The sequence below is a fragment of the Pagrus major genome, chromosome 20, assembly GCF_040436345.1.
Source record: "Pagrus major chromosome 20, Pma_NU_1.0".
In the NCBI taxonomy this organism is placed as follows: domain Eukaryota; kingdom Metazoa; phylum Chordata; class Actinopteri; order Spariformes; family Sparidae; genus Pagrus; species Pagrus major.
The window spans coordinates 5,434,073-5,446,470 of record NC_133234.1 but is presented as its reverse complement, the minus strand read 5'-3'; the positions used below and the strand labels follow the sequence as shown (position 1 = coordinate 5,446,470).

At 42.6% G+C, this 12,398-nt stretch overlaps 1 pseudogene; it reads left to right on the top strand.

Moving 5' to 3' along the window:
* The first annotated feature begins 1,448 nt into the window (after window positions 1–1,448).
* On the top strand, window positions 1,449–7,281 carry LOC141015933 (uncharacterized; annotated as a pseudogene).
* The last annotated feature ends 5,117 nt before the right edge of the window (window positions 7,282–12,398 follow it).

Genomic DNA, 12,398 nt, shown 5'->3' with positions numbered 1-12,398 from the left:
AGCAGATTTCAGATCGATTATATGGAGCCGATGACAACATCCTTTGCCCTGTCACAGTTTGTCATTAAGGATACCTTTTTTTCCCCTGAATAATTAAGGATGATGGCTAATACAAGTGTCAAAATGCAATTAACCAATTAACACAAAGACCAATTAACCTTGATTTTATATTGTTTCATTGGCAATATCCCTGAACAGTACCTATTAGGCAGAAAATTCAACATCTATACATTTCAAAATAAATATTTCGATACTTTCAGTGCTTTTTGCTCTTACAGCTTATTTTAAGTTACACACAGTAACATAACTGTGAAACGTCACAAGTCCTGATGAAGGACTGGAAGAACAAAAAGGTGTTAAATCAGCACCTGCAGCAGAGTAGAAGCTGCTGGTGTGCCTGCAGCTCCAGGGGGGCAGAGCTCCAGAAAGCTCGACGTCCGGACAGGTAAAATTCTGAACTCAACTGACACTCTGCAAAAAAAAAGTGTCGAGTGTTTACGTTCACAAGATTTAAGACTTGCCCTTTTTCACACATCGATCCATCCTCCATCCACCCGACAGGACCTGCCATATAAAGATGCTGGTTAAACAACATGATTAGTGCACAGTTGTACCTTGGACTGGACACAATTAAAAAAGGACACCCTAAACTGGTTGCAGTTTTATCACACAACACAAAACCATGGATGTCACAGTGTGACATGGGAGCGTGCAGTTGGCATGCAAATATAATATAAAATAGATTTGCAAATTCCACAAATAAAAAAATGATAAAAGTTAAACAATCAGTCTTTTTAATGAGATTCAGTTCATTACACAGGAGATCAATCTGTGAGGCAAAAAGGCAGGTTCAAAAAAGGCAGAAAACTGGTCAAAACACTAAGGATTACAAACAAACAACTCGCACAAGGCAATGCTAGGACGCTGTTACATAGGAACAAGATGAACTGGCATAGAGAGATGAGAACACAGCAACTATACAATATACTCTAGGGAAGGGCAGACAATTAGACACAGGTGCAACACATTAGGGCGGGTCAGGTAATTATATAGATATATACATACAAGAGCAAGGAACCTAAAAGAGAAGGAAGGTTCATTACGTTACTGAATCTTGCTTTGAGGCCAGACCGTCGTGCTGATTGTATTGAAGTCAATGGGAGATGTGTGGTGAAACACATTAAGAACATATCTACGTGGTGTGACTTCTGGTGAAAGTATGCCTCCAGAAGAATAAAAAGCACACTTCAGAGAGTAGGTTAACAACAGAAATTCTGGGTAAAAGTTACAAAGCACTTTTCTTAGGTTACACTGTTTCACTAGGTTACGCTAACTGTTGTAAGATATGACCACCTTAGCACTGATGCTGAAGTAGGGACAACACCAAGTCTTTTTGTCCCCCGACTTCCTGGTGATGTGGTAATAAAGTGGCAATGATGTCTAAAACCATGACGGGTGCTTGCTTGGACCTGGAAGACTCCGTGACTGATGAGATCCCCCGCAATGACGTAGTGAACGGGTGACCGAAACGCCCATAAGCGCCTTGTGTGGAAACCAGTGGAAATTATAAACCAACACAAAAATGACAATTACTCAAACAAACCACCAAGTTGTGAACAGACATAAGTATTACAAAGACTAACTAACTAAACGCTCAAAGTGTTGCTGTCCATTATCCGGGGTGCTAAAAAGTATGGTATAATTGTGGATGAGACCAGGGACATAAGTGGGAGAGAGCAGCTGTCTCTTCCCATTCGATGGGTCTCGGGTGACTATGTGGTGCATGAGTTTATCATAGGGATACATGACTGCCCTTGCACTGATGCAAAGTCCATAACAGCCCTATGACGGTGCATCTGTGCTGCAGAGCAGGATGTCAGGAAAAATAATTCAGGATAAAAATCTGAAAGCCATTTCCACTGTGTCAACCACAGTCTGAACTTGGTATTACATGAGGCCAAAATAAAGTGTCCAATGGTGGGCATCTGTTGTGCACGACATCCATGACATGATCACTTTCTCATCAAAGACAGTGGACATCTTTGAGAGAATACATGCCTCTCTCTCTGCCAATACTGCTGGAGGCTGTCTGAAACCACTCTGTCCAAGGTGTTGGACCTGCAGAACGGCAGCTCTGAGTTTCCTGTTGAGCAATTATGAGGCTGTGTATCTCAAACTGGGCAAAATAGTCCGCACTGGAGGTACTACTGAGGTGCCGAAGGAGGCAAAAGAGGTGGCATGAGTCCTCCAGATGAAGGACATATCCATGGAGACTGTAATGTCCAGTGTGAGCATGCTCAGCACACACTATCAGGGACTGCAGTCAGATGTGTCCTTCCACAGGATGTATGAAGACGCACAGAACAACACACTGATACAAGCCCATTTCCTGCCCCCAGTGAGTATAAGTTATAAGTTGTTCATGTGCACTTCACTCACTGTAATTCAAAAGATAGGAGCTAGCTGGGCGTTGACTTTCACCGCCCCAAGGCCGTGCTAAAAAGCACGAAAAGGAGTTGACGTAAGAGTAGATGACGTAGAAGTTCATAGAGAGTTGGAGGAGCCTTGTGTGATAGAGTGAGTTGCGGAGAATAGATCGGAATGGAGAAAGAAAGTTCAGTTAAGTTGCTGAAAACAACGCTGTTTGAGAGGAGAACACTGCAGGAAAAGCTTAGAGTGAAAGAGCTCGGACCCGACCAACCGGACACCGTAATTAAACGCAAGACAGAAGACAGAAGAAGACAGTACACCCCGTCTTTTTCCGGTTGTCCTCCTACCTTTAGCAGAACGACCTCCTTGACCCTAATCAGTCAGGCTTCAGGACTGCTCACTCCACTGAGACAGCCCTCCTCACAGTGACTGAGTCGCTCCGTGCCACCAGAGCCTCGTCCCACTTGTCAGTCCTCATCCTCCTCGACTTATCCTCTGCGTTTGACACAGTCAACCACCAAATCCTCCTCTCCACTTTGGTTGAACTTGGCATTGCTGACTCTGCTCTAACCTGGTTTGCATCATACCTGACAAATCGCACCTTTCAGGTCACGTGGAATGGCTCCTTGTCCAAACCCTGCTCCCTGGAAACTGGTGTCCCTCAAGGCTCAGTACTAGGACCGCTTCTGTTTTCACTATACACTAGATCACTAGGCTCTGCAATCACATCACATGGATTCTCTTACCACTGTTATGCTGACGACACCCAGCTGTTCCTCTCCTTTCCCCCATCCTCCAATACTCACGTTGCCACGCACATCTTGGAATGTCTGGCAGACATCTCCGCTTGGACAACTGCACATCATCTCAAGCTCAACCTCAGTAAAACTGAACTCCTCTTCATCCCGAAAGACTGCCCTCACATGGACCTGGCAGTCACTGTCGAGGACGTCACGGTATCACCTTCATCAACTGCAAGGAACCTGGGCGTGATCCTCGACGACGGACTATCCTGCACCCCCAACATCACCGTGGTGGCCCGATCCTGTAGATTTGCCCTCTACAACATCCGCAGGATCCGGTCTTTCCTCACAAAGGATGCGATGCAACTCCTGGTCCAATCGCTGGTCATTTCCCACCTGGACTAATGCAACTCTCTCTTGGCTGGACTTTCAGCCTCTGCGACTAAACTGTTGCAACGTATCCAGAACGCTGCAGCGTGCCTTGTTTTCAATCTACCCAAATTCCTCCATGTGACCCCCTTCCTCCGTGACCTCCACTGGCTTCCTGTTGCGGCACGCATCAGATTCAAGACCATGGTGCTGGCCTTCAAGGCCGTCAATGGAACTACACCTATCTACCTCCAAACACTGGTCAGACCACACGCCCCAGCGCGAGCACTTCGCTCTACTACATCAGCTGGCCGGCTGGTACTGCCATCGCTAAGAGCAAACAAAGGCCGCTCAGCGAAGTCGTGACTCTTCTTTGTTCTGGCACCCCAGTGGTGGAATGAACTCCCGACCAATGTCAGGACAGCAGAATCACTCGCCATCTTCCGCAAAAAACTCAAGACTCACTTGTTCAGACTTCACCTCAACCCCCCCACCCGAAAAACAAACAACAACAAAAAAAATGTATATGCACTTGTATGTTCTTACCTGTGGCACTTACATCATAGCACTTTTGTACTTATGGCATCCTTGATAAATAGCACCTACTTTGCTCAGATGAGGGCTTGAAAATTGTTTCTATCTTTTCTTTTCTACTTTATCGACGGTGATATGTTGTGTTTTTTTTCTTGTGACAAATGTACTTATTGTAAGTCGCTTTGGACAAAAAACATCTGCTAAATGCTAAATGCCCTAAATGTAAATGTCAAGTAGTCAGTTTGCTAAGAAGTCATGGCTAACTGCATGCAGTGTGGTTGGCACTTTATTTAGCTTTTCCTGCCTCCTTTTCCTGTCAGGTATGACTGATTTAAAGCACTTTGCAGAAAAGTGAAAAGGCATGAACAAACTCAGAGCCACATAGAAAATGGTACGTCTTGGAATGTTTGGCAAAGTAAATATAGCTGCTCAGCCTGACGAAGGCTACAACGAGGAAGTTGACAAAAAAAGGCACATCTTGTCTAAAATAATAGACTGTGTAAAGTTCTGTGGTGCATTTGAGCTCCATTCTCCCTGATGACCAGGAGAACAAGCTCATTTCATGAGAGGAGCCACAGGTGGTGTGCAGAAGAAGGTGCAAGATGTTTATGAGAATGCACACTATGTCCACTGTTATGCTCACCAACCTCGTCATGCAGCAGGTGACATATCTCACAAAAGTCAGGCAGTCCTTCTTTGACGTGGCTGGATTCTCTGGCTTTTTTAAAGGATCTCCTAAGAGAACCAGCATGCTTGACAGAGTGGTGGCACACAGACTTCCCAGAGTAAGTGCAGTAGGATGGAACTTCCACAGTCGTGCTGTGAATACAGTGTTTGAACACAAAGATGACCTCCTCAAGTGTTTTGAAAACATCAGGGACTGAGGTGAGTTTGATCCTACCACTGTGCAGGAGGCTGGAGGGTTTGTGAGGCTACTGGAGGATGATTCTTACAGCTTCTTCCTGGAACTGTTCCACCACATAATGACTCATGTGGACATTCTCCACAGTCAGCCCCAGCAGCAGTCCATTGACTCAGTGTTGTCCAAAGAGTCAGTCAGCAGTTCACAGACGACGTGCAAAAGATCAGGTAAATGATACAGAGGTAAGATAGAAACTTACATACATTGATAAAATTAATTATTTTTATACATCATTTATTATATCTATATATTGTAAGGCTAATATCCATTTCAGTATTGTATTAAACTGCATTCATTTTTTAAGTGACACTATCTTGGGCAATGCAAAGGAGAGGTTTGCTTTCACCAAGAACCTGACTGTGCTACACTGCTACAGGGAGACAAATTTCACGAACACAGCAACCAGTTTCCTGACGCAGCACTGGACACCACCCTGGAGGCTTACCCACTGCTGCTGAACAAGAGCAAGCTGAAAACTGAACTGTCACTCACCTATGGCAACAATGAGTTCAGGAACTGCACTGGTGCTGTGGATCTGTACCACCTCTTTGTGGGGAACAATCTTCAAGACACCGTCTGACAATCTGTGGCTCTGCTGAAGATCCTCATCACAACTCCTATGACAACAGCTGAATGTGAGAGATACTTTTCAGCACCAAAAAGAATCAAGACATTCCTCAAGACCACAATGCCACAGGATCGTCTCAATGCATTGGCCATGCTCTCTATGGAAAAGAAATTTGTCACAGACATCCCAGACTTCAACCATAGAGTCATTGAGAAATTTGCATGTCTAAAGGAGAAAAGGGCGACCCACTGAGCAGGCAACATCTGTGGACATCCAAACAGGCTGATATCATGTCTGTCGGGCCAGGCCATGATCTGGATGTCCATTGACAGCCAGAATTAGTCGATAAATGACGTTGAGAAAAGACGTCCAGTCAGGCCATAATCTAGACATCCACTGACATCCAGAATTAGTTGAGAATAGACGTTCATACTGGTTATGATTTGGACGTCCATGGACAGCCAGAATTAGTCGACAAATGAAATATAAACGTCTATACAACGTCCAGAAAAGACGTATAAAAAACTTTCATTCTGGCTCCCCAGAGGACATCTTTTAGATGTCTTGGATGTCCATAAATGACATCTAAAAGACGTGATCTAGACCACTTTTTGCTCACTGGGGAAGTTCACATACCAAAAGTAAATATGTCTAAATGACTAAAAACACCCATGAGGTTGTACACTGTGTGGTCAATGACTGATTTGCTGTTTTTGTATGTCATTTATGACATATTTTTCACATTTTGACTCACTTTATTTTTTTTATTATTAGTTTTTGATCATCCAGTTCAGGGCTCTGAGGCAGTCAACAGATTATTTGCTTTACACCAGGGTTCACAGTCAGCCGCTGCTTTCTCCATAGATTTCCGCATTGTGGTCGCAGAGTGGTTGGAACAAATGACCGCTCATTCATCTCTTTAATAAGGGGTTATCTGACACTTATCTGAACTCTGCAGTGACAAGTTCTTCACGAAACTGGATCTCTGTAATGCCGACCACCTTGTGAGTGTTTGAGTTTCATGCACCACCAGTAAACTTCCTCTGTTATGTTGTGGCTCAAAAACAACCTCAACCCAATCCTGCCAAGATACGAGCTGTGGAGGAGTGGCCCACCCCGGCTTCTAGGAAACAGCTTCAGCGCTTCCTAGGATTTGCTAACTTCTACAGGCAATTCATTTGCTACTACAGCTGAGTGGCAGCCACCTTCAAATGGACCCCCAGAGCTGAATCAGCCTTTGTAACTCTCAAAAAGTCTGTTCAGTAACTCTACATTCTCCTCCTTTCCTCTACATTTCTTATGTAGGGAATAAGGAGTTGCTGACTGTGGTTTTGGCTCTCCAGGGGTGGCGGCACTGGCTCGAGGGTTCTCACCAACCATTTCTCATCTGGACAGATCGCAAGAACCTCTCTCACCTGTACTCCGCTTAAAGACTAAACTCCCAACAGACTCGATGGTCCCTATTCCTTAGTTGTTTCAACTGTATCATTTCCTATTGCCAAGGCTCTCGTAATGGTAAGCCGGATGCTCTCTCCCACCTCTACTCCCCTGACTCTGTGTCTGCTGACCCCAAGCCTATCATGCCACCTCTCGGCATAGTCAGTGTGCCCACCTGGGAGGTTGAGATGCTTGTGAAGGAGGCTCAACGAGACCACCCAGATCCAGGCAAAGGTCCCGGAAACAGCCTGTTTCTGCCTGTGAATGTCTGCTCTTAAGTCCTACAGTGGGGTCACTCCTCTAAACTAACCTGCCATCCTGGTGTACAGTGGACTCTCCTGTTTCTCCAGCAACGTATCTGGTGGCCCAGCCTATTCAAGGATGTCAGGGAGTTCGTTGCAGCCTGCTTGGTTTGTGCCTGTCCCATCGCCCCCCTGCTGGATTACTCAATCCCTGGATTGGACCTGGAGACCTTTTGGGTCCTCCAACCAACCAACCAACAACTGAGCGTAACATACACTGAGGTTTAGCAAGAGCACAGGTATAATCACCGAACGTGACAGAAGTGACAGATCAATCTGGCACTGGAGTGGTGTAGAGACCAGGGTATTATAGTGGGAGGTGATGAGCTTATGATCATCAGGTGCGTCTCTCTGCTGCAGCAGGAACCAGTAGCCACGCCCACAGACACACACGAACTGGAAGGAGCAGGTTAGGGCAAAAAGGAGGCGGGAAACAGGTAGGGAGAAAACAACAGGAAAAACAACAACAAAACATGCTGCCACGTCACACACCATGACATCCATTTTCGTAGGCCATGAATTTTGACTGTCTTTCGAACCTTAATAAAACATTTTTACCTGTTGGTTGGTTGGTGTACTGGTTACAGCATAACAGCTCTTAGAGTGAAGACATACAGTAAGGGTCTATAACAGTCGGACGCTCCTTTAGCGTCAAACCTTTAAAGCGGTTTGTTAAGAGGACTACTGTGCATTAAAAAACTGAAGAACCCTGCTGAGAAGTGGGAGCAGAAGGAATCCATTTCTACCACATTTTAGTTGTACAAAAACTGTAAATTAGGTTGAGATAGAAAGAAAGAAATTATGTCATCTTCAGCTGGATGTCCCCTCACTTCAAATCTACTTCCAGCTACAAACTACTAGCTACTTCCAGTAGCTAACAGCAGCTGGAACACAGTGAGAGAGAGCACACATGCACGCACGCACGCACGCACGCACGCACGCACGCACGCACGCACGCACGCACGCACGCACCTGTTTGACTCAAAGTGAGAAAAGAGGGAAAGTGAAGGCAAGAAGGGGCTAATTCATGGGTGGTTGACAGGGTAAAACATGTATAATTGTTGATTTTGGCAGTTGATGCTACACACCCATTCCATCTTCATGTGGAAGACATGTATTTGACTGAAGGGGTTCACACATGCACACACACACACACGCACACACACACACACACACACACACACACACACACTCAAACACACACATAAAACCACAGGCACAAGGTTGATTCAAGGCACATAGAAGTAATTGGAAGGCAGATGACAGTATTCCTTTTTCAGGGTTTGGGCCTCTGTGATGGTTGTGCAGTTATTCTCTGACTTTTTTAGTGTGCTGCCATTTGCATGGGAGTCATATAATTTGTGTTAGAGTTGGCTGGTAATCACCACAATTGTTAACATGTCAACTGTTGAATACAAGTGTTGTATATATCTTTGTTTTTACAGTACAAGCAGATATAGCATGGAATAAATGAAACTAACACAGTGCTGATTATTCTTATTTTTTTCCAGTTGCAGTTTTATACCACAAAGTGAACTGTTTATGTAAATTAATTCTGTCATCAAGTTAGCATGTGCTTTGTGTATTCTGTTTCTTATTAAAAGCAGTGACTTAAGGGCAGACTAGGAACAAGTAATGAGTGTTTGATGTGTACTTTATGTATCAGAAGTCTGACGAGTGAGTGCTCATATATTCACAAAGAGCCTCAGCTAAGACAATTACTCAGTTAATATGACAGTCAGACTGTGAGTTGGTGTTGACTTGAGCAGGATCTAACCTCGAGGCTTCTGACAGAAACTTCTCTAACAGCAGACCCCCCCCCCCCCAAAAAAAATAAATAAATAAAAAAATGTCTTTATTATCAATGCTCTCTTTCGGCAACTTTCCCACTTTAAAGAATGTATTTATTGCTTTGCAGTGGCAGATAATTGCCTTAATTTGATGAGAACGCACACACATGCTCAATCCTCTGGGTCCGTTATCAGGGAGCTATCAATGGCACGTCAATTAGGACGAATGCCACGTGAATGCATCATTTATAATAGAAAAGATAATCACAAAACATTTAGCCCTCGGGAGCTCTGCAACACAATTTGGTTGCACTACAGATCCTTCATCCTGCTCCTCTGCCTGTCACTCCCAGTACCTGTTCCCACAGCCATCTGGGAGCTATCATGGGCTAATTAGGAGCTAATCAATGTTTAATTAAAATGGGGTTGTTAATTAGATGACTGGTGGAGAGGTTTGGGAACCTTTTTTCTCCATCTGACACCTCAGGTGCTGTAAGAATATGGTTGTTCTCTCAGTGAACACAGGGATATCTGCTATATTGTAACTGCAGTAACTTCAGAAAGAGAGTTTGCTAAGCCAATGAGGTATCACTGCCTTCTGGTATATTCATGGATGAGGGACCTGACCTCAGTCGTTGTTTTAGTTGTGATATTTGTGATATATGTGCTCTGTGTGAGATAGAGAAAATAGCACACACTGTAAAAAAGAACCTACAGAACAACCTGTAAATTTAACAGTTATAAAATGTATAATAATTTATTCTGCTGAATTAGCATGACCATTATGCTATTAAACCAATTCTTTCAGTAAGATTTACATCCAGTTGTTGCTTGTTGTACATCGAATCCCATTCAATTTCACTGAAAAATACCAAACAAACATTATTTAACTGCAAAAGCCTCATTTTTAGACTGTCATTTAATTGAATTTTTCTGCAAATTCCCCTCAAAAGTTGTTTATAATTTAATGTCTTTTGATGCATTAATAACACATTTTTACAGTGAAAGCAACATCGAAATACTGCAATTTTATGTCAAACTAAAGGCATTAAATCCTGTGTTATGACTTCTAATATGAATCTCAATTTTCATCAGATGCTCGTACGCAGATCAAGCATTTTAAACAATTGAAAAGCTAAGATGGATGTACTTTAAGAGTTACTGCACTGAAATATTTTAAAATATTTTCTTAAATATTAAAAAAATAAATATAAAATACTAAAATGTCTTTCCAAGAATTTATTAGTCACAAAGATATGAACAAAAACATCTAAATTACTGTCTGACATTTAATGTACTGACACGCCAGCATTTTTAAACAAGCTCTGCAAATTAAGATACAGGTGCAACTAAGGAAATAACACTAAACACAACACATTTTTCATCTTAAACTTTTACTTGATTCTTAAGCGAGAAGAACTGAGCAGATAAAGAAATGAAACAAATCCACAAACTGTAAGTGGGGCACATGATCATTAATCTTGTTCGTTTAGTTTTGTTAGTTTAGTCAATATTTAGACACCAAGTCACTCATGATCAGAAAGGTCCTGAATCAAGGTGAGGACTCTAGGGTTCACACATGCTTGTCTTCTCCACTTTAGTGCCCTTCTCTGGGTTGAGAGAAAAAACACCTTGGGAAATAGAAGAAAAAAGACTGTATTAATAATAAAATAGCTTCATTAACAAACAAAAAACACAAACAAACATTCAAGCTATTATTTTAAAGCCACTGATATCCGGTGAGATGACAAGTCTCCTAAGTCACCATAGCAGCTACTTTATATTTGTTTCAGTTCAATAAGGTGAAAATGTTAAATAAAATAATCCTAAAAGACACACCTCTGTAGAAACTCCAGGGTTGATGCATGCTCTGATGGGTAATGGATGTTGAAGCAATAATAGCTCCCAAACATCAAGCACAGAGCAGAAATGAAGGAGGGGATGTTGCCATGTGCAATGGTTCGATCCACACTCATAAACCGTCTTCCAGAATATCAGGATTGTCCTTAAAAAACCCAAAACAAACAGAAACAACAAAAGAATACATGGTCTGTCAACTTGCTTACCATCAATACAGAAAACAGTGTATGTGCAGGTTTAGGGGAGAGAAATGTAAGCTTACAGTAACAAAAAACATTATACGACATGAATTTTTGTCCAAATAAACACAAATCAGCGAAGGAAACAAAGGAGAGAATAGAGAGATAAATAAAAACAGAATGGAAGAAAGTCCAAAAAAGGAAAGCAGACGTAACGTTGTAGCAGACTGGACTGCTCCTTTCCTCTCCCTCACAGCAGAGGTTGCTGTGAAAGTGTGGGTGTGGCAAAAGTGATATAATGAGTGCACACCTGTGGGTGATTGTGTGAGGAAAAGCAGAGACTGGGAGCAGAAGCAGAGGAAGAGGGTCTGGAAAGGAAGGAGTGTTTGGAGAAAAAAACACAGGAGAGACCAAGTATCAGGACCAAGGTTCCTCTATCATCGGAGCAGGTTTGGAAAAGTTTTACCTTTTTTGCTGCTGATACATGTGTGAACTACAGCTCCTGACTGTGAGTTTTTAACAGTGGACCATTGCTCTTCATTGGGACACTTAGTATTTCCTTTTTGCCCAGAGACTGCCTTCCTTGAATTCATCACTGCTCCCCATTTCACACTAGCCCACATCCCCTTACACATACATACACACACACACATACACATACACATACATATACACACACACACACACATACACACACACACACACACACACACACACACACACACACACACACACACACACACATACATACATACATACATACATACATACATACATACACACACATACATACATACATACATACATACATACACACACACACACACACACACACACACACACACACATTCCCATTCACCCTACATTTCTGGACATTTAAATGACTTTAAAGCATTTGGATGAATTGATTTATGTTATTTCTGATATGTTCTCTTATATGACCCAGGACCAGTTATGAACTGTACTGAAATGTTTTGATTATATTAATAAGAGTCGAATTTATTTTGTCCTGAAAGTATTAATAATTACTGAAATTTAAACTTGATTTTTATTTAAACCTATTCTTTGGACTTTTTGTGGTGTGTACGCTTATTGAGGCCAAAAACCCTGAGGTATCTTTTATAAATTCGATATAATTAATGTTATAATTAATGTGTCTGGCGCCCTAATTAGAATACTTGCAGGCCTTCTTAAGTTACGCTACAACGTACAACACACATGCTGGGAGTCAAGGGTCCATCTGCACCTCCCCTGCCAGGCATGT